Source organism: Lissotriton helveticus, chromosome 1_1, assembly GCF_964261635.1.
Source record: "Lissotriton helveticus chromosome 1_1, aLisHel1.1, whole genome shotgun sequence".
In the NCBI taxonomy this organism is placed as follows: domain Eukaryota; kingdom Metazoa; phylum Chordata; class Amphibia; order Caudata; family Salamandridae; genus Lissotriton; species Lissotriton helveticus.
This window is the reverse complement of record NC_136057.1, coordinates 1,868,391,516-1,868,413,798: the sequence shown is the minus strand read 5'-3', so window position 1 is coordinate 1,868,413,798 and position 22,283 is coordinate 1,868,391,516.

Below are 22,283 nucleotides of genomic sequence, written 5' to 3'. Positions count from 1 at the left end.
TCCCTCCACAGGGTTATTGCCGGATAAGCGCAAGGCCATACAATCATAATTTCTATGGCAAAATGAATCCTCATTTTGTACCATTGCAAATTAAATGTTTTCAGACTTACCACTTCATTCCAATCAAGATGGCTTCTGGTGTGCCATACTTTTGTCATAAGTAAGACTGTTAGCGCTCTAGTTGTTCTTTAGAACACTCTGGCACATTCTGTCATTGGGCTATACTTGGGCTACATCTGGGTGATATTTGGGCTACATTTGGGCTCTTTTGTCTCTGGTGGCCATCTTGGGAGACTGCATGTCAGAATTTTTTAATGAAATAGAAGAGGATTTGAGAAGTCACTCAAAATGGCTTCAGGTGTGCCATACCTTTGTAATGGCACACCGAGTTGTTCTTTAGAACACTCTGGGAAGCTGCAGTAGAACACAAAGGAATCAACTGACAGTCTCTGTCCTTGTTGGATGTACATGTTTTACTGAGAATGTCAGACTTCATTCTCACATGACTGAGAAAGATAATGTGAATTAATTTACAGAACATATGCTTTCAGTTTAGCTTACAGATCCCCTTCCAAACCACTGTGGGAAAAGCATGAGATAATAGTTTTCTTTTAAGCATGATTCATGATATCCCAGCAGAAGGCTTTTTCACATGGTAAAATCACCTTAGAACACAGCACAATTCCTAAAATGAGTATGGTACCATCAACAAATGATTTATAATGTAACTAAAGTCCTAAAACCTTCTATTAACTGCCATGCTTTTTAATGAGGTGCTATCATGTATATTGGTCCCAAGATGGCTGCCAACACTTCTTGGATGAAGTGCTGACAGCCAATCAGATCTCACGATGAGATGTGTGGTTAGGCTCTGCCCAGATATATATATATTTTTTCTTTTGATTTTCTCATGCACTACTGGAGGGATTTACCCCATTTAACCAAAAGGGTGATCTGCGTACCAGACCCTACCATTTTCCCAAATTTGGTGTAATTCCGTTCAGCGGTTCAGGCTGTAGCCGTGTCTAATCGTCCTATGGAAATTAACATGGGGAAAACACGTTTTGGGACCCCTTTTTTCTCGGCCCCCGCTTGACAAACCTTCCCGAGAATCTCAGGGAAGGAGCTGAGCGGAGCGGGCCAACTTCTTTGAGAAATTCGCGAAGATTCAACACCCGGCGCCAAAGTTATTCCCAATAGAATGTTGCGGATTTCCTATGAAAACTAGGTCTGACTCCTAACTATAACTACCTACTGGCAACCGCCAGTAGGTAATATATATATATATATATATATATATATATATATATATATATATATATATATATATATATATATATATATATATATATATATATATATATATATATATATATAATATATATAAATATATATATATATATATATATATATATTCAACACAAATTGCCCTGAAGCATTAGGATAGCACACTGTCGCTCTCTGCCCTCCGGCATCCCCATACCCCATAATTCACCAGTGGGAAGTGGATGCAAACACGCCCCTCAGGAGGTGGGATGCTGTCTCAATTAAAGTTGTTAATGAAGCATGCAGTCTCCATTTGTAGTTTGTCAGCCCATGAAGAAGGGGCCCTGAGCCCTGAAACGCGTCGGCAACACTAACAAAAACGGAGTAAATTGGAGGGCTGCATTTTTATGCCGGAGGGCAGAGAGCGACAGTGTGCTATCCTAATGCTTCAGGGCAATTTGTGTTGAATCTTACTTACACGGCAGCCCGGCCGTGGGGATAGGCACCACCGTCAGTTGCTGAATACAGATATCAACAGCTGAGAGGAGCCGCTGTCAGGACTGTGCTTGGTAAAGCGGCGCCGCTCTCTAAATGCGGATTGAGCCCCCCTCTTCTCATCCATGGCTCACTCAGAGCAAGAATTGGAAATAAAATCAAGACAAAGACAAATGGACTTACTAAAAGGAAAACGTGCTCCTGTATGCAAAACTTCATCCCCCATAATTCACCAGTGGGAAGTGGATGCAAACACGCCCCTCAGGAGGTGGGATGCTGTCTCAATTAAAGTTGTTAATGAAGCATGCAGTCTCCATTTGTAGTTTGTCAGCCCATGAAGAAGGGGCCCTGAGCCCTGAAACGCGTCGGCAACACTAACAAAAACGGAGTAAATTGGAGGGCTGCATTTTTATGCCGGAGGGCAGAGAGCGACAGTGTGCTATCCTAATGCTTCAGGGCAATTTGTGTTGAATCTTACTTACACGGCAGCCCGGCCGTGGGGATAGGCACCACCGTCAGTTGCTGAATACAGATATCAACAGCTGAGAGGAGCCGCTGTCAGGACTGTGCTTGGTAAAGCGGCGCCGCTCTCTATATGCGGATTGAGCCCCCCTCTTCTCATCCGTGGCTCACTCAGAGCAAGAATTGGAAATAAAATTAAGACAAAGACAAATGGACTTACTAAAAGGAAAACGTGCTCCTGTATGCAAAACTTCATCCCCCATAATTCACCAGTGGGAAGTGGATGCAAACACGCCCCTCAGGAGGTGGGATGCTGTCTCAATTAAAGTTGTTAATGAAGCATGCAGTCTCCATTTGTAGTTTGTCAGCCCATGAAGAAGGGGCCCTGAGCCCTGAAACGCGTCGGCAACACTAACAAAAACTGAGTAAATTGGAGGGCTGCATTTTTATGCCGGAGGGCAGAGAGCGACAGTGTGCTATCCTAATGCTTCAGGGCAATTTGTGTTGAATCTTACTTACACGGCAGCCCGGCCGTGGGGATAGGCACCACCGTCAGTTGCTGAATACATATATCAACAGCTGAGAGGAGCCGCTGTCAGGACTGTGCTTGGTAAAGCGGCGCCGCTCTCTATATGCGGATTGAGCCCCCCTCTTCTCATCCGTGGCTCACTCAGAGCAAGAATTGGAAATAAAATCAAGACAAAGACAAATGGACTTACTAAAAGGAAAACGTGCTCCTGTATGCAAAACTTCATCCCCCATAATTCACCAGTGGGAAGTGGATGCAAACACGCCCCTCAGGAGGTGGGATGCTGTCTCAATTAAAGTTGTTAATGAAGCATGCAGTCTCCATTTGTAGTTTGTCAGCCCATGAAGAAGGGGCCCTGAGCCCTGAAATGCGTCGGCAACACTAACAAAAACGGAGTAAATTGGAGGGCTGCATTTTTATGCCGGAGGGCAGAGAGCGACAGTGTGCTATCCTAATGCTTCAGGGCAATTTGTGTTGAATCTTACTTACACGGCAGCCCGGCCGTGGGGATAGGCACCACCGTCAGTTGCTGAATACAGATATCAACAGCTGAGAGGAGCCGCTGTCAGGACTGTGCTTGGTAAAGCGGCGCCGCTCTCTATATGCGGATTGAGCCCCCCTCTTCTCATCCGTGGCTCACTCAGAGCAAGAATTGGAAATAAAATCAAGACAAAGACAAATGGACTTACTAAAAGGAAAACGTGCTCCTGTATGCAAAACTTCATCCCCCATAATTCACCAGTGGGAAGTGGATGCAAACACGCCCCTCAGGAGGTGGGATGCTGTCTCAATTAAAGTTGTTAATGAAGCATGCAGTCTCCATTTGTAGTTTGTCAGCCCATGAAGAAGGGGCCCTGAGCCCTGAAACGCGTCGGCAACACTAACAAAAACGGAGTAAATTGGAGGGCTGCATTTTTATGCCGGAGGGCAGAGAGCGACAGTGTGCTATCCTAATGCTTCAGGGCAATTTGTGTTGAATCTTACTTACACGGCAGCCCGGCCGTGGGGATAGGCACCACCGTCAGTTGCTGAATACAGATATCAACAGCTGAGAGGAGCCGCTGTCAGGACTGTGCTTGGTAAAGCGGCGCCGCTCTCTATATGCGGATTGAGCCCCCCTCTTCTCATCCGTGGCTCACTCAGAGCAAGAATTGGAAATAAAATCAAGACAAAACCAAATGGACTTACTAAAAGGAAAACGTGCTCCTGTATGCAAAACTTCATCCCCCATAATTCCCCAGTGGGAAGTGGATGCAAACACGCCCCTCAGGAGGTGGGATGCTGTCTCAATTAAAGTTGTTAATGAAGCATGCAGTCTCCATTTGTAGTTTGGCAGCCCATGAAGAAGGGGCCCTGAGCCCTGAAACGCGTCGGCAACACTAACAAAAACGGAGTAAATTGGAGGGCTGCATTTTTATGCCGGAGGGCAGAGAGCGACAGTGTGCTATCCTAATGCTTCAGGGCAATTTGTGTTGAATCTTACTTACACGGCAGCCCAGCCGTGGGGATAGGCACCACCGTCAGTTGCTGAATACAGATATCAACAGCTGAGAGGAGCCGCTGTCAGGACTGTGCTTGGTAAAGCGGCGCCGCTCTCTATATGCGGATTGAGCCCCCCTCTTCTCATCCGTGGCTCACTCAGAGCAAGAATTGGAAAAAAAATCAAGACAAAGACAAATGGACTTACTAAAAGGAAAACGTGCTCCTGTATGCAAAACTTCATCCCCCATAATTCACCAGTGGGAAGTGGATGCAAACACGCCCCTCAGGAGGTGGGATGCTGTCTCAATTAAAGTTGTTAATGAAGCATGCAGTCTCCATTTGTCGTTTGGTAGCCCATGAAGAAGGGGCCCTGAGCCCTGAAACGCGTCGGCAACACTAACAAAAACGGAGTAAATTGGAGGGCTGCATTTTTATGCCGGAGGGCAGAGAGCGACAGTGTGCTATCCTAATGCTTCAGGGCAATTTGTGTTGAATCTTACTTACACGGCAGCCCGGCCGTGGGGATAGGCACCACTGTCAGTTGCTGAATACAGATATCAACAGCTGAGAGGAGCCGCTGTCAGGACTGTGCTTGGTAAAGCGGCGCCGCTCTCTATATGCGGATTGAGCCCCCCTCTTCTCATCCGTGGCTCACTCAGAGCAAGAATTGGAAATAAAATCAAGACAAAGACAAATGGACTTACTAAAAGGAAAACGTGCTCCTGTATGCAAAACTTCATTCCCCATAATTCACCAGTGGGAAGTGGATGCAAACACGCCCCTCAGGAGGTGGGATGCTGTCTCAATTAAAGTTGTTAATGAAGCATGCAGTCTCCATTTGTAGTTTGGCAGCCCATGAAGAAGGGGCCCTGAGCCCTGAAACGCGTCGGCAACACTAACAAAAACGGAGTAAATTGGAGGGCTGCATTTTTATGCCGGAGGGCAGAGAGCGACAGTGTGCTATCCTAATGCTTCAGAGCAATTGGTGTTGAATCTTACTTACACGGCAGCCCGGCCGTGGGGATAGGCACCACCGTCAGTTGCTGAATACAGATACCAACAGCTGAGAGGAGCCGCTGTCAGGACTGTGCTTGGTTAAGCGGCGCCGCTCTCTATATGCGGATTGAGCCCCCCTCTTCTCATCCGTGGCTCACTCAGAGCAAGAATTGGAAATAAAATCAAGACAAAGACAAATGGACTTACTAAAAGGAAAACGTGCTCCTGAATGCAAAACTTCATCCCCCATAATTCACCAGTGGGAAGTGGATGCAAACACGCCCCTCAGGAGGTGGGATGCTGTCTCAATTAAAGTTGTTAATGAAGCATGCAGTCTCCATTTGTAGTTTGTCAGCCCATGAAGAAGGGGCCCTGAGCCCTGAAACGCGTCGGCAACACTAACAAAAACGGAGTAAATTGGAGGGCTGCATTTTTATGCCGGAGGGCAGAGAGCGACAGTGTGCTATCCTAATGCTTCAGGGCAATTTGTGTTGAATATATATATATATATATATATATATATATATATATATATATATATATATATATATATATATATATATATGTGTGTGTGTGTGTGTATATATATATATATATATACATATATATACATATATATACGTATATGTGCCCATATATATTATATATATATATATATATATATATATATATATAGATATATAGATATATAGATATATAGATATTACCTACTGGCGGTCGCCAGTAGGTATATATAGTTAGGATTTTTTCTCTATGGGTTTTTTGAAAATTCTATGTCTAATAACTTTGCCGTTTGTGGACGGAATTGGCTGAAATTTTCAGGAAAATGGCACATTTTGTTTCTGAGCAGCCTTTGAAAATTTGGGGGGGGTTCGTCAAGGGGGGGCCGAGAAAAAAGGGGGGTCCCAAAACGCGTTTTTCCCATGTTAATTTCCATAGGGCGGTTGGCCTCACTTTTAGCCCGAACGGCTGAATGGATTTGCACGAAACTTGGCAAAATTGTAGGGACTGGTAGCCCGATGTGCCTTTTGTAGGTCTCAATATATGTGCTCCAGTGGATTTTGAGAAATTAACGTTTAAAAAAAGATATATATCTGTAAGCGCGGACCAGGCAGCGGTCTGGTTCGCGGACTTTTCGCGCAACGGAGCTTTGTGAAGCGAAGCTGATTGGTTCTCCGGCGTCTGTCAACATTCCAAACAGTCCGTAGCGGCCGCCATCTTGTCTCTCGGTAGGATCGAGAGACAAGAGGAGGCGAAAGCGAAGGGGCAAATGACCATAAGGGGGAATAGTAGATCCTCGCTGACCCCCTAGGTTTGATGTGGAGGTTTTAAAAGGGCCCCGCGGGGCAAAAAAAAAAATAATAATAATAATCGAACGGCTGAATGGATTTGCACGAAACTTGGCAAAATTGTAGGGACTGGTAGCCCGATGTGCCTTTGCTAGGTCTCAATATATGTGCTCCAGTGGATTTTGAGAAATTAACGTTCAAAAAAAGATATATATCTGTAACAGCGCTCCGCTTCGCGTACTTTTCGCGTTACGGAGGTTTGCGAAGCTGATTGGTTTTTCGGCGTCTGTAAACATTCCAAACAGTCCGTAGCGGCCGCCATCTTGTCTCTCGGTAGGATCGAGAGACAAGAGGAGGCCAAAGCGAAGGGGCAAATGACCATAAGGGGGCATAGTAGATCGTCCCTGACCCCCTAGGTTTGATGTGGAGGCTTTGAAAGGTTCTCGCAGGGCAAAAAAATATATACCGTTTTTTTAGTTTTTTTGCGTGGAGTGCGCTCGGTTCGCGAACCGGGAAGCGTTCTGGGGAGCGTACTTTCTTGAAAATTAGTGAAAAAAGTTAGAGTACAATAATAATTGTGAGTGATCAGATGTAGGGTAGCTCTGAGAAGAGCTTTTGGGTTTATGGTACATTTAGGTACTTATAAGTAGGTACCAATGCACATTCTTAAATTCAGAGTGAAAACTCTGTTGCCCTCATCTGAGAAGTGAACTCCATCTCCTCTGTAGATATCTTGCATGTAGTAACGCAAGTTATTGTTGTACAGGGAGCCCATTCCATGGTCTCTCATGTAAGCTGAAACAGATTTGTTTACATGCTTCCTCGATTTCTCAATTTGTGGACAAAATTGGTTCGACCACCTCCATTTCTGTCTTTGGCATATATTTGAATATACCAAGGCAGTCTGAGGAAAAAGTGCCATCAATTGCTCAAAGGTGTCCTTTAAAAGCATTTCCAGACCTACCCCAGTCAAAGTGCCCAAATCATTACCTCCACAGTGCACAATTAACAGGTCAGGTTTTGGCAAATGCATAAAGGTTTTCACCAATGGTATCAATTGGTGACATTTTAATCCTCTGTGGCCAAACCACTTAATTTCCACATCTTGTAAATTGAGGTTAGGTAAATTCCTGTTTTCAGCGTACCTTTGAGCCCAATAGATGTAGCTATGTCCAACAATCCAGACAGAAAACATGGCGAGAGAAGGTTCTCTTGCAGTCAGATGAAGTGTGGCAATGAAATGGCAGTTGAAAAAATGAGAGTGTAAAATGAAAAAAACTGAGGAGTTTCTGTGTTAATGAAGCAGTAAGAGTGATTGGTGGATTTTGATTGCTGAAAACAGAAAGTTAGTGTGCATGGATGAGTTCGTTGAAAGATGTATTTTGAGTGGCGAAGAAAAAATCATTAAATGAAAGAATGCTTTGGATATGCAGGTGCACTGAGAGTTCAGAGTTCAATTGCAACATTGTTGTGTGAGAGGTCTTGCAAGAGGTGGTTGCTATGCAGAAAAAGCAGAGAGGGGGCAGAGGGGGGAAGGGTTTTGCTTTGAAAAAAAGTGAGGGAAGAGTTTTGATTGGGTGACATGAGAGATCTGTGTGAGGAATTACAGCATTTCTGTGCTTTTGATAGCTGCAGACTCTGGAGTGCATACCTTTTGCTCTGCTGAAGACAAATTGGTGTGTTTCTGAGACTGTTTTGAAACTCAAAGTACTTGCTAAGGTGAGAAAAAATTTCTTTAATTTAGATAGAAAATAGTGTGCTTTAAGGAGAAAATTATGAAGAAAGTTGTGTTTTTCAAATGTTGCTTTGTCTCAAGTGTTTCACAAATAGATTTTGTTTGTTTGAGAAATTGTAATTGGAGAAAATGTGAAGTATTAGTACTGACAGGGCTTTTATGTGCATAGGAGCTGTGGAGTGTTTTCAAATTATGACTTGTAAATCGTTTTTGAGAAAAAGCAATGGTTTTAATATTGATGAGAAGGACATAATGGTGTCTGCTTCTTTATAAGGTAATTGAGAGTCTTTCCCATTTCAATGTAAGAAGTTTGTCTGTGGAGCAAATTGCTTGTAAATATGCTCCCACCTGTGCATGGCAAATTTAGATTTTGAATGTTTCCGTTACATAGGCATGTTAAAGGTGACTGAAACATGCTGCAAAGGCAATCAAAAAATGCTTTTATGTGTCTTAAGGACATTTTAAGTCATTTCCCCATGTGCAGTGTTTTCAAATTATGAGTTGAAAATCGTTTTTGAGGTAAAGGAATGTTTTCAAAATTTATGTGCGCCATATGACCCCAAATTTTTTTTTCAGGGGTGCAGCAGGGTGTTCTTGAGATACCCCTGCACCGTCGGAAAAATTCGTAATTTGCGATGAGGTAATTGCTAATCGCAAATTGCACCTTCATTCCTATGGGCCTCCTGCTGCATGGAAATGAATGGGTAATCTTGCTGAAATGCAAAGTCGAATCTGTATTTAAAAGGGTCTGCACCTCTGTACGGGTGTTCGCTATGTGAAGCACGAAAGTTTCACGGGCCGAACTCAAGGCCACCTCTCTCTGAGACAAAAGAGCTCTTATTCTTGCCATGCTGTTGAAATGTGCTCCCAAGGTTGGTATTTGTGGCCAGATTGAAAACTCCCTATGTTCATGTGTGGGAGGAAATAGAACATTTCTGCAGCAAATAACCCGTTCATTTACTGTTACGATAAAATGAATACTTTTAATTAACCCAGAACAATCTTCATTATTGAGCATCAAATAACTACCATTTTCCAAGAACTTGAACGTGGGGATGATAGCAGGAACTGGCGTGCCTTGCAACACGCAAGCCATATTTGGTCGGTGTTTGTTGCATGAACCGTGTAACTGTCTGTGCCTACACATTAGTGAATGATCTGGCGTCTCAGTGCATTCCTCTCCATTCAGATAAAGTTCTTGATCATCTTTGAAAATCTGTATGTGTATGGAAGCGACCAGACTTGATGAAGAAAACCACTACCTAAAGGTTAATAACGACCTATTGGTATATATTTCATACAATTTGAAAACTTATATAAAGCAAAAGGCAGCGTTATTAAACCGTGGATAAGGCACGTTGCCAAAGCAGTCAACCTTTTGGATTTATACTGGAAATGTTAAAGGAAGAATTACGGAGTAGGGCCTGTAAATCTTTAATAGACAACGAGTAAAATTACTCCAACCATCGTATTCCTCTAACTCCGGGATAGTAGGGGTGTTTAATTTTTTAGAAGTAGCCAATCCAAAGCATTTGGTCTGGGAAATTGTTTCATTCACAAACAACATATGTTTTGGGATGAGACATGCACGGTGGAAAGCCTCAGTGCCTTGTACCTGCCAGGTTCGTGAACCCCAAACTGATGTAGATCCTGGATATTTTTACTCTGTATTACGTTAGCATGGTCTCATTACTGGTTTAAACGCCATTTTTCCTTTTTTGTAAGTTCTGCACACGACACTTAGTTGTTGCTTTAGCTTTCAGCCTACCTGCGTCAAGATCTATGCCTGCTTCAAGCAGGCGCAGGGTTTTGATGTAGCTTTGTCCTATCTGATTGTAAATGCGGCACACCGTGGGTGGCAGAGCAGCGGTGCACGTTAACTGGTGCATCCCTGGGGATGTGCTAGTTAATATAAATCTGCCCCTTTACATTTAATTATGTGCAGGGGACACAGAGTAGGTGAGGTTTATCCAAGGTTAAGAAGAGATGAGTCCTGTTCAGTGAAAAATTGAAGATAGGCTTCAGTATATTATATACTTAAGTAGTGTGTTAAGTTTTTGATGACTGTTATTAATTTACTGTTGGGTAATAGTGGTTAATAACATTTTTTATTATATTTTACCACAGATTCAACTGCACATTATTTCAAGATTTTAGGATGCCTAGCAAAGAAAGAGTAAGAAAGGCTGGAAAACGTCAAAGACAGCAGGAGCATGGAATATTGCAGCAGTCCTCTAACAAAAAGATTTGTCAAGTCACCAAGAAAGCACCGGGTAAGAGTCGAAAAACAGTCATAAGAAATATGTCTAGTAAAAAAAATATTACTACAGAAAATGTTTCACTCCAGAAAAGGAGACCGAATTCAAATGGTAAGGAAAGGCCAATGAGAAATGTTACTGCTAGAGTAAGAGATAACTCTATGCATGAAAGTAGAAGGAAACAACAGTTTAGGGATATTCGTAAACGAATGTTCCGCAACAGGATAATTGGGAATTTGTTAAAAAATATTAAGAAAGGTCAGCAGAAAGTGGTTTTTTATAAGAGAAAAAAAATAGTTGAGAAAGTTATTGATCAGGCCTTTGAAATTAAACGTAAGTTATTTATTTTGACAATCAATAGAATTAGGAAGCTAAACAAGGTAATTTATGATTTCAAAAGAAATAGTAGATGGAAGAGAATAGTTAATCGTAGTAATTTTTGTGAAGTTTTTTCTGGAGAATGGATGCATAGTTCAAGCTCTGAGGCATTTTTTAATGAGGAGAGTTATTTCCAGGATAATGATTTGGTGCATGCAGTTGACACCAGTGGTCGAGCTTATGAAGTGAAAGATGGTTGTCCAGTTGAAAAAGAAAAACTTGTGAGAACAGAGATAGAAGAGGTGTTAGGTAATGAGGTTTTAGGGAGACGTCCTAAGGGTCCTGTGTACACCTGGAAGTGTAGTAGTATTTGCAGTGTACGACAGGATTCCATCAATTTGCTTTGTGATTTTATACGGTCATTTAGTAAGAAAAGTTTGAAGCAGAAAATGAAGTTGTTGCAAGAATTAGATCCTTGCAGAGTGAGAGAAGTGATAGGTTTGCATGGTCATTCACTGGCTTGTCTTTCCAGGAGAGTATGCCAGAGTGTTTTTCATCATTTCAGGATGCTAGCAGTGCATCATAATAAAGTGAGGAAATTAGTTAGAATGTTGTATTATGCTAAGAGTCCAGCAATTATGCTAAAACAATTATGCGCTGCTCTTTTGCATGGTTCTGAAATAGATGTGAAAAATATATGTGAAGAAATTGAGTTTTGTTACTTTGGAAGTAAAGAGGAGAATGTTGAAATTGACCAAGAAGAAGAGAGTAATGTGGAAGATAGTGTACAGGTTTCCAGTACAGATAATTTCCAGAGGGAAATTGCGACGTTTGAGGTGAAATCAAGTGAGAGGCCAAATTTCACTTGTGTGTGTTGTCGACGCACTTATTATAAGAATCAAACTAAGTTAGTGGATTTATATGGAAAAAGTGAAAGGGAAAATAATAGTGAATGGAAGGATTTTACAACATACTTGATGGTAGAAAATTGTTTTGATTTGGGATTGGATCAACGTGTGTGTACTTATTGTTGTAACAAATTAAATCAAAACCAGATGCCTGCTAGAGCAGTTCATAATAATCTGGAATTGGTTGAAATTCCTTCTGAATTGAAGGATTTAAATACTTATGAATCTATTTTGATTCAAAGTATCCATCCCTTTCAGGCTATTGTAAGAATGGAGCCAAAGACAGGGAAATTGCCTCCATCAGATTTACAGAGAGGATTAAAGGGAAGAGTTGTTTATTTGCCTCTAGATTTGAAGAAAAACATTAACACAATTGGAGTAGAAAAAGTGGAAGAGGAACCTCTGGTTATCTTAGTTAATGGGGTTCCGACAAAGAATAAGAAAATATGGCAAGATTTAGTAGATGTTAGGAAAGTCAAAAGGGCAACATTGTATTTGAAAAAATATAATAAATACTATAAAAATGTATATGTTGCAGAAGAGGAAGTAAGTGAGGAAGAGGATAGCGATTTGTGTGCTGGTCAAATTGAGAAAGTAGAACCCTGTACTAGTGAAGAAATATATGAACATTATAGTGTTCATCCTTTGCATTCCAAGGAAGTCATGGGGAATGCTATTGAGTTGTTTCAAATGAAACAAGCGAAAGGGAGTCCCATTAGTGTTTGGGAGGAAAGTTTGGAAGCTCGGTGTTTCCCACAGCTTTTTCCAACAGGTCAGGGAGGAAGATATGATGAGCGACCTCATCAAATTCCTGCTTCTGAATACCGGACTTTGCGATTGTATGCAGGAGATCCTAGGTTTCGACAATGCATTCCTTATTTGTTTCATCTCCTGTTTGAAAGCGATCTGTCTGGACTGTCATATGCAGTGAACCACATCTTGAAAAGTGGTATACACATGCAAAACATCTCGGCAAGTGACTTTATGGATAAAGTCAATGTCCAAGACAGTATTTTGGATTCTCACCTGATTAATCTCATGGCGTGTCAGCGTGGTACTAATGAGTACTGGTACCGTCGTCATGGTGATTTAAAATGTATGCTGAGGAACTTAGGAACTCCCACATGGTTCCTCACTTTGAGCTGTGCTGAGTATGGCTGGGAAGACTTACTTGAATTTCTACGAGAGGCAAATGCTAACGTAGAAAACATCGAATTCAAGACACCCGGAGAACTGTGCTCTTTGGATCCAGTCAATGTATGTAGGTACTTCAATCATAGATTTGAAGGTATGATGTCTTTCATCATGAATAAGAAGAATCCACCTCTTGGAGAGGTGTTGGATTTCTTCTGGAGGAAGGAGTACCAAGCAAGAGGTGCTCCTCATATACATATGTTGCTGTGGATCAAGGATGCACCTAAATTTGGAACGGATGCAGACGACTCAGTGATGAGTTTCATAGAACAGTATTCTACGTGTGCTGTTCCAAACGCAAAGGAGAAAAAAAGCCTAAGAGAAAAAGTTCTACGTTTCCAAAGCCATCGATGTGGAAAGTACTGTCGTCGTAAATTCCGGAACAAAGACAAGTTCTACACCAAATGTCGTTTCGGCTTTCCACGATCGGTGATTTCTAAAGGAAGAGTGAACAGTTTGATGTCTTCGCTGCGACATAATGTGATGAAGAAATCACCTAAAAACACATACAATTTGAAGAGGAACGAAGAGTCTAAGTACATCAACGACTACAACCCGGTGATTTTGTCCATGTGGAATGCTAACATGGATATACAGTTTGTGGCTGATAACTGTATGGCTGTGGCTAGGTATGTGACATCTTACATCACCAAAAAAGAGAAGACAGAATTGAAGGATATGTGGGAGGACATTTCCCATGAAAAGAGCCTCAGCAAGAAGTTGTACAGTTTCAGTCTGAAGATGTTGTCGCATCGAGAAATCGGAGCTTACGAATGTTCTGACCGGTTGTCTTCAGCAAGTCTCTATGCCAAGTCCAGGAGTATCGTTTGGGCGAGTGTTGGTCTTGCTGCAACGCGTAATCGAGTTCTGAAACCTGTGCGGGAAATTGAGTATTTGGCGGAAAAGGAGCCAAACAGTACCGACATTTTGAAGAGCAACATGTTGGATACATATTATCCAAATCGAAGCAGTCACCTCGAGAATGTTTGTCTGTATGAGGTTCTGCAAAATTACATATTCAAGAGGAACATCAAAGAAGATACTGAGAAAGGAGTGTATGCTGTAATAGGAAGTGAGGGATGTCTGGTCAAGCAAAGAAAATGCCACTTGATAAACCATCGAAAATTGAGTGGCGAATCTCCTGAAAAAAAGGAGTTTTTCTATTTAGCACTTTTGCAACTTTTTAAGCCTTGGCGTGCAGAAGAGGAACTGCTTGGAGATTTCCTCTGTTACGAAGACTCTTTCAATGCTGCCAAGGAGACCATAGAATGTCCTGCTTTTCTCAAATATGTAGAAATGTTGAATGTGGAAATTGAGCAGGAAGCAACGATTGCAGCCGAGATTGCCAGAGACAGTTCTCAGGACAGTCAGAGTTCTGCTTCATTGAGTCAGGATCCACTAGGAGGACCTCTTATCGAAAATGAAGCTGCCACTGCTATGAATGAAGTGGAAAGAGCCATGGCACATGCTCAGGAGGATGCGGTTAACTTAGAAGAGTTGGAAAGACAACTCAACGTTGAGCAGAGGAAAATATATGACGAACTTACCATGCAAATTGATCATGGATTAAGTCATGATAAGAAAGAGTGCTCATGTACGTCGTTGAAGCCTGTCCGACTGTACGTGAGTGGAGAAGCGGGAACTGGAAAAAGTTTCCTTATTAAAGCAATTTCATGTTATTTGCAGGAAAGGACAGAGTCATCGCTGTCTTGTGTTGTCACCGCTCCAACTGGACTGGCAGCACATAACATTAAAGGGATTACTTTACATCGTTTACTGATGCTGCCAGTGGAGCATGACAACAAATTAGAATATCACAAGCTATCTGGAGATGCTTGTTTTGAAGTTTCAAGAGTCTTGAGGAAAATGAAACTTCTTATCATTGACGAAGTAAGCATGGTTTCCAATGTTATGCTTGCCTTTGTGCATTTGAGAATGCAAGAAGTTCTCAAAACAGAGTATGATGTGTTATTTGGTGGCAAACACATCATTGTTTTTGGAGATCTTCTGCAGCTGACACCAGTGAAAGGGCAACCTGTGTTCAAAATGCTCACGCATGAAGATACCAGGAAGTGCTTAGGGAGTATTGGCAACGTCAATATATGGTTAAACTTCAATTATGCTGAACTGCATGAAAATATGCGTCAGGCAAAGGATGAAGTTTACAAGACTATTCTACAAGATGTTAGAATTGGAAAAGTGACCGAGCATGGGAAAGAAGCTTTACATGCACGATTACTGACAAATTTATATCCAGACGAAGATGTTGTGCCTGAGAATATTTTTCAGAAAGTTACTGAGAAAAAATCTGGAATATGTTTGATGCCAACTCTTGCAGAATGTGCCAAATTCAACAACAAAATGTTGCATTTAGAAAAGCAAGAGATTGTGAAATTGGAAGCTATTGACAGAGTAGAGCATATGGGATCAACAATTATTTTGTCTGAGAATCTGAAAACAAAATTGGATTCATTAGAGAAGAGTATATCTAAAACTGCGGGTTTTGAAAAGACTCTGAATGTGTGCTTGAACTGCCGTATAATTTTAAGAAGGAATTTACATGTTGAAAGAGGTCTGGTAAATGGATCAATGGGTAATGTTGTTGATTTTGTGAAATACAGAAATAGAGATGGAATTGAATTTTTAAAAATTAAATTTGATGGCATTGAGGAAGTACAGCTAATTGCTCGTTGTTCTGCTAGATTTTTGCTTGTAAAAGACTTATATGTTCGTCGTAAGCAGTTTCCTGTTTGCTTGGCATATGCGGTGACAATCCATAAATCGCAAGGTTTAAGTGTAGACTGTGCATTGGTGAATATTGGCAGTTCTGTGTTCAAGGAGGGTATGGCATATGTGGCATTGTCACGAGTTAGGACTTTATCGGGATTGTACTTGATTGAGTGTGATGTCACAAACATTTGTGCGGATCTAGATTGTGTTAAGGAATACAATAGGTTGAGAAGAGAGTATGCGCCACATTTGCCTCAGTATCCTTTGTTTGAGAAACGTGTGGTAGGCCGGAAACGAAGAAATGTGACCAATACTGGGGAGGTTGTAGCAAAAAGACGAAAAGTTGATGAACCTGAAATTATAAGCAGAAACAAAAAGGATTCTGTTGAAGATGTTGTTGGTTTTCAATTTGAAAACAGTTCTGGTGTCAACTGCTATGCTAATGTAGTGGTTAATGTTGTCTTTTCTCTAGAAACTTTAAAAGAACAGATTGTGGTCAATTCGGATCAAAGATTTTGCAGTTTGTTAAATTCTGTGTTAGAGAAATGTAGCACTGATAGAACAAACATAGAAAGTGTGTCTGAAATTCGAAATCTGTTAGACAGATGTTCAGGCCAAACACAATTCTCTCAAAATAGTCAGCAAGATTGTCAGGAGTTTTTAATGTATATGCTTGATGTATTGCATGATGAAGGTGTAGATGTAGATCACCTGTTTGGGCTTTCTTATCAATGGCAGCATGACTGCGAGAATTGTAGGGTATCAGCTACTACTAGTGTAGACTCAGAAAGATTTATATATTTAACTTTGCCAGACAGTAAATCAGTCTCTTTTAATAAGCTAGTAAAAGCAGCTGATCACAACATGGAGTGTAGCCAATGTAAATCTGAAATGATGTCCACTTTATTTATACGAACATATGGCCAGTATGTCATTTTAATGTTCCAACGATGTAGGCCTGATGGAACAAAATTGACAACTTTAATTAAAAATTTTGTGGCTTCACAGTTGTCAATATCAGGAAGGACTTTTGTAACTGTAGCAATTATATATCATGATGGTCCTTCAATAACATCAGGACATTATACAGCTTATTTAAAGTGTAGAAATGGCTGGTCATTCTGCAATGATTCTGTTTTAATTTTCAAAAAAAAATTGCCATATGACCTTAAAAACTCTTACCTGGTGTTTTTAAAACCAAAATTTTAGGGAAAGAATCTCGGGATGTGCTCTGAGGAATTTCAAGAAGTTCTTATGGCTCCTACACTATTTGGCCTTGAGGATAAGTGTAGTACAGAGACATAACTTCTAACCATAAGACTGGACGTCATGGAAAAATAACTGCACTTTGAATGAGTTCAGAAAAACTATTTCTTTTTATAAGCTAATTGAAGCAGCGAATCAAAACATGGAGTAGAGGGAATGTAAGTCTGCAATGCTGTCTACTGTTTTACATTGCTTTGTGATTAAAAGTGATGTAGAGAATTAAATAATTGTACTAGTCATAAAGGTAGTGTAAGTCTGCTTCATAGTAAGCAGTATCAGTGTGATAGGAAATGTAGAACATGATTGAGCAAGAAGGGGAAGATATTACTAGTCCAGGATTGTGTAAATGATCTTCAACATTTTAATTCTGAAAGTTGCGGAAATGCGAAAAGACGGGATTGGCTTACAAGAAATCCAAGAGTTATACATGGCTCTGACACGATTTGGCCTTGTGGAATCGTGTGGTAGAGAGCGAGAAGTCATTTATTGTATGTAACATGTTTTTGAAAACGATGGAAGTTTTCTTTCAGAAAGTGGCGGGTTGAAAGTAATAACAGCACAACAGAGTGTAAGCTGTTCATAGGACATCCTTGGCCGTCATGGAAAGTAAGTTAACTTTAAGGAGTTCTGAATTCTGATTTGTAATGTATGGGTTTTTTAAACACAATCATTTTGATTGTGTTTTTTTTTCCCCGCTGTTATATGATGAATACCTTCAAGTCACTGTTTTAGTGAAATTTGATACATTCTGAGAACAGCAAAAATAAACCATTTAACATGTATAATTAATTCTGTTCTGTTTGCATTTATGATGTACATGTAGAACTGTGTAGGAGGCATGGAGAAGGTGAGGCTTCTGTCAGTGTCAAAGTTGTTGCATACAGTGCTCATATTCTACGTAGTCTTTTATATTTCATTACTTTCACTGTTTCTGACAGATCTAAAAAAAATTTTTTTAAAAGAACAGTAAGTATAAGGGAAGGAAACAGACAGTTATGTTAAAAGAAACACAGCTATAGGGAATAAACTAGGGATACTGTTACCCGCAATCCTCTGCTGATGATGTCACTGAGCATGTCATGAATGATGTAATATGTGACATCATCAGCAGTGGATTACGGGTAATAGTATCTCTAGTTTACTCCCCTATAGCTGTCTTTCTTTTAACATAACTGTCTGTTTCCTTCCCTTATACTTACTGTTCTTTTTTATAAAAAATTTTTTTTGGTTCGCTTCCGGTTCGCGTACCGGGGAGCGAACTGGGAAGCGAACTAAGAGAAATAGAGGTTGGCACAGTTGCAAATATTGTACCAATTTTTTTATAACGGGGAGGTAGTTCTGAAAAGAACTTTTTTTTAAATTGTTTTTGTTGTTTTATATTTTTTTTATTATTTTTCTGAACATTTTTTTTACTTTTTTTGAATTTTTCTGAACAGTTTTATATTTTTTTTGTTTTTTTTTCGGAGGGGGCAACGAAAACGATTCATTGTAAAGGGCTCAACAGGAGGAAGAAAACAAAAAAAAGAATTTATTGTTTGGGGAGTTTCGGACAAACATGAGCATGATTGTTAATAGCTCTGTTGATCAGAGTGATGCTACTTTCTGCGTAGCAAATGATTCCACTGCAATGTACGCAGACTTGTTTTACTTCACGAAATCTCGTTTGTACATTTGGCACCATCTCCCTGCCCTCTGGTCCCGTTACTTCCGGTACAACAGATCTTCTGGCCATAATAGGGAGATTATCTAGGTCGTCCTGTTCCTCTTCTTCCTCTTCTTGCTGAATTATAACTTTAGCAGGTGGTCCACTCTTCCTTGGATGTGGTGGAGGTGGTGGGGAAGCACCAGCTGAAGCTAGTAAAGAAGCCATTGCTCACTGGTAACAAAGGGTCTTTCTCTCACAATGATGAAAGTCAGAGTGAGGAAAGAAGGAGGGATTTTCACCATTTGGGAAAAAAAATAGTTCTCAACCAATGAAAAGTGTTCATTTTAGATCATATGACCTAGTCTTACATCATTAGGAAACCGAAAGTGAAATGAACCAATGAAAAGTGTTATTACCAAGTCACATGACCTGCTGTGTTTACGTTACGCGCTTTGCAGGGCCTCCCGGTTTGCTTCCAGAAACCTGTGCTTTGCGACTCGGTAAGCGTACGAGTTCGCTAACGTAGCACGTCATATGACGTATCACGCGACAACGCGAAACGTCATGCGGACGGGAGGCGTCACGATGTTGTTTTCTAACGCGGCAGTTGCGGTAAAGAAACGTTTACCGGCTCGCGGTCTATTTCGCGGCATCAAGGTCAGCTAACGGGAAGCTTCCCGATTCGCGAAGCGGGAACGAAGAAAAAAAAATATTTAAAAAAAAAAATTATTCATAAACATATAAAATATATTTTTGGATTTAAAGAAGAATACATTTTACAGCTACAGATATTAGCTGTTAAAAAACCAATGAAATTCACAGAAAAAACCATAGGTTATAGACCATATATAGTTAGGAATTAGCATTTACAAAACCTTGAAAATTCACTGAAAAAACCATAGGTTATAGACCATATATAGTTAGGAATTAGCATTTAAAAAACCTTATTTTACTCACACAAAACCATTGAAATTCCATATATAGTTAGTTGCACTAACTATATATCGCGCACCCGTAATCCACTGCTGATGATGTCACATATTACATCATTCATGACATGGTCAGTGACATCACTGATGACATCACTGATGACATCTCAAATGACATCACTGATGATATCTCATTTGACATCAATGGTCACATTAATGATGATATCATTAATGTGACAATACAATGCATCTCCTCACACTTTAATATAACCTCTGTTACACCCAGTGTTAAATACAGAGTGTAATTTTTGAAACCATTGACACACCAATACTAGTTACTACATACCCACTCACTGATTCCTACGTCTACACACACATTCACTCATTCACCCATACAATCATTCATACATACAATCACTCATCTTTACAACACTATCATATGCACTCATACACCTATACAGACACTCACACTCTGCCACTCATCCATGGAGTTACTCACACACCTAGTCAGTCCTGTAAAGAATCAATCACAGTTCCATTTTCTAATCTACACAGTTAAACATAGAGTACCTTACATTTTAAAACATATACTAACACATACTTACTCTCTTATAGAATCACTGATACAAGTACACATTGATCTGCACAGAGTCACACACCTCCCAGCCAGTCATACACACACTCAGTCTCCCATACAAATACTTGTGCAACCAATCAATAACCCATATAGCTACTTATATAGCTACTGATCAACACATGCAGCAGCTTGCACAACAACAGACATGCTGATGCACACTTTCAGACAGTTTAGTCACTAACCCGTGCATTTAGTAAGACGCATTTAATCACTCACTCATACAGTCAATCACGCACCTACTAAAACCTTCATTGAGACACTTATACATCCACTCATTCTTCAATATGTAAAACATATTTAAACTTTACAGAAACACATAATCACTGGATGTTGTCATCAGTGATGTCATTTGAGATGTCATCAGTGATGTCATCAGTGATGTCACTGACCATGTCATGAATGATGTAATATGTGACATCATCAGCAGTGGATTACGGGTGCGCGATATATAGTTAGTGCAACTAACTATATATGGAATTTCAATGGTTTTGTGTGAGTAAAATAAGGTTTTTTAAATGCTAATTCCTAACTATATATGGTCTATAACCTATGGTTTTTTCAGTGAATAGATATATAGATAGATATTTATTTATTTATTTATTTTCACTGAAAAAACCATAGGTTTCAGAGACATTATAGTTAGTAGGACATTTCACTCGTACAAAACCAGAGAAATTCATCCCATATAGTTAGTTGAGCTAACTATGACTTGCACCCCCACAATGCACTGCTGATGACGTCACATCTTACACCACTCATGACATGGTCAGTGACATCACTGATGACATCACTGATGACATCTCAAATCACATCACTGATGACATCATCCAGTGACTGTGTGTTTCTATAAAGTTTAAATATGCTTTATATATACACGCCAAGGTGTTTTGAAGAATGAGTGGGTGTATAAGTGTCTGGGTGGAGGATTTAATAGGTGTGTGACTGACTGTATAAGTGAGTGATTCATTGTGTCTTAGTGAATACATGGGTTAGTGACTAAACTGTGTGAATATCTGTATCAGTCTGTCTGTTGTTGTGTAAGCTGCTGCATGGGTTGGTGAGTATCTACATGAGTGTCTACATGGGTTATTTATTGGTTGTGTGAGTATCTGTATGGGTGCCTGAGTGTTTCTGTGGCTTGGTGGGGGCATGTGACTTTGTGCATAGATGTGTGAGTGGGTGATTCACTGGGTGTATGAATTCAAGAGTGCACGTGGAAATAGCTGTATGGGTGGGTGACTGTGTGTATGGGTGTGTTGGTGAGTGAATGGATGTCTCAGTGGTATATGTGTGAGTAACTACATATGTGAAAGCCAGTATATGTGAGTGTTGGAGTATATAGATGACTATATATGAGAGCGAGTCATTCGGAGAGTGGCTGTATGAATGAGTGTGTGCTTGTGTCAGTGACTGTATAAAAGAGTAAGTATATGTTAGTATCTGTATGAATAGTTGAGGTAGTGAATGTATAACTGTATAGGTGAGTAAATGGCAGTGTTATTGATTCTTTACATGACTGGCTAGATGTGTGAATAACTCTATGGATGAGTGGCAGTATGTGAGTGTCCGTATAGGTGTATGAGTGCATATGATAGTGCTTTAATGGTGAGTGACTGCATGTATGAGTAACTGTATGGGTGAATGAATGGATGTGTGTGTATACCTAGAAATCAGTCAGTGGGTATGTAGTAACTGCTATTGGTTTGTCTATGGTTTCAAAAAATGATAGTCTGTATTTTAGAGAGGGTGTATCAAAGTTTATATTAGGGTGTGAGGAGGTGCATAAAACTATGACATGGATGATGTCATCAGTGATGTCATTTGAAATGTCATCAGCGATGTCACTCACCATGTCATGAGTGATGTAATATGTAACATCATCAGCAGTACATTGCAGGGGTGTGAGTTATAGTTAGCTCTAATAACTATAACAGCCGAATTTCTCGGGTTTTGTACGAATGAAATGTCAAACTAACTATAATGTCCCTGAAACCTATGTTTTTTTCAGTGAATTTTTAAGGTTTGTTTTAATGCTAATCTCTAATTATAATGTTAATTAAACCTATGGTTTTTTCAGTAATTTTAAATTATCATCCTATTCTCAACCTGGTGAAAATTGCCAATATCGCTAGTTTTGCAGCTAT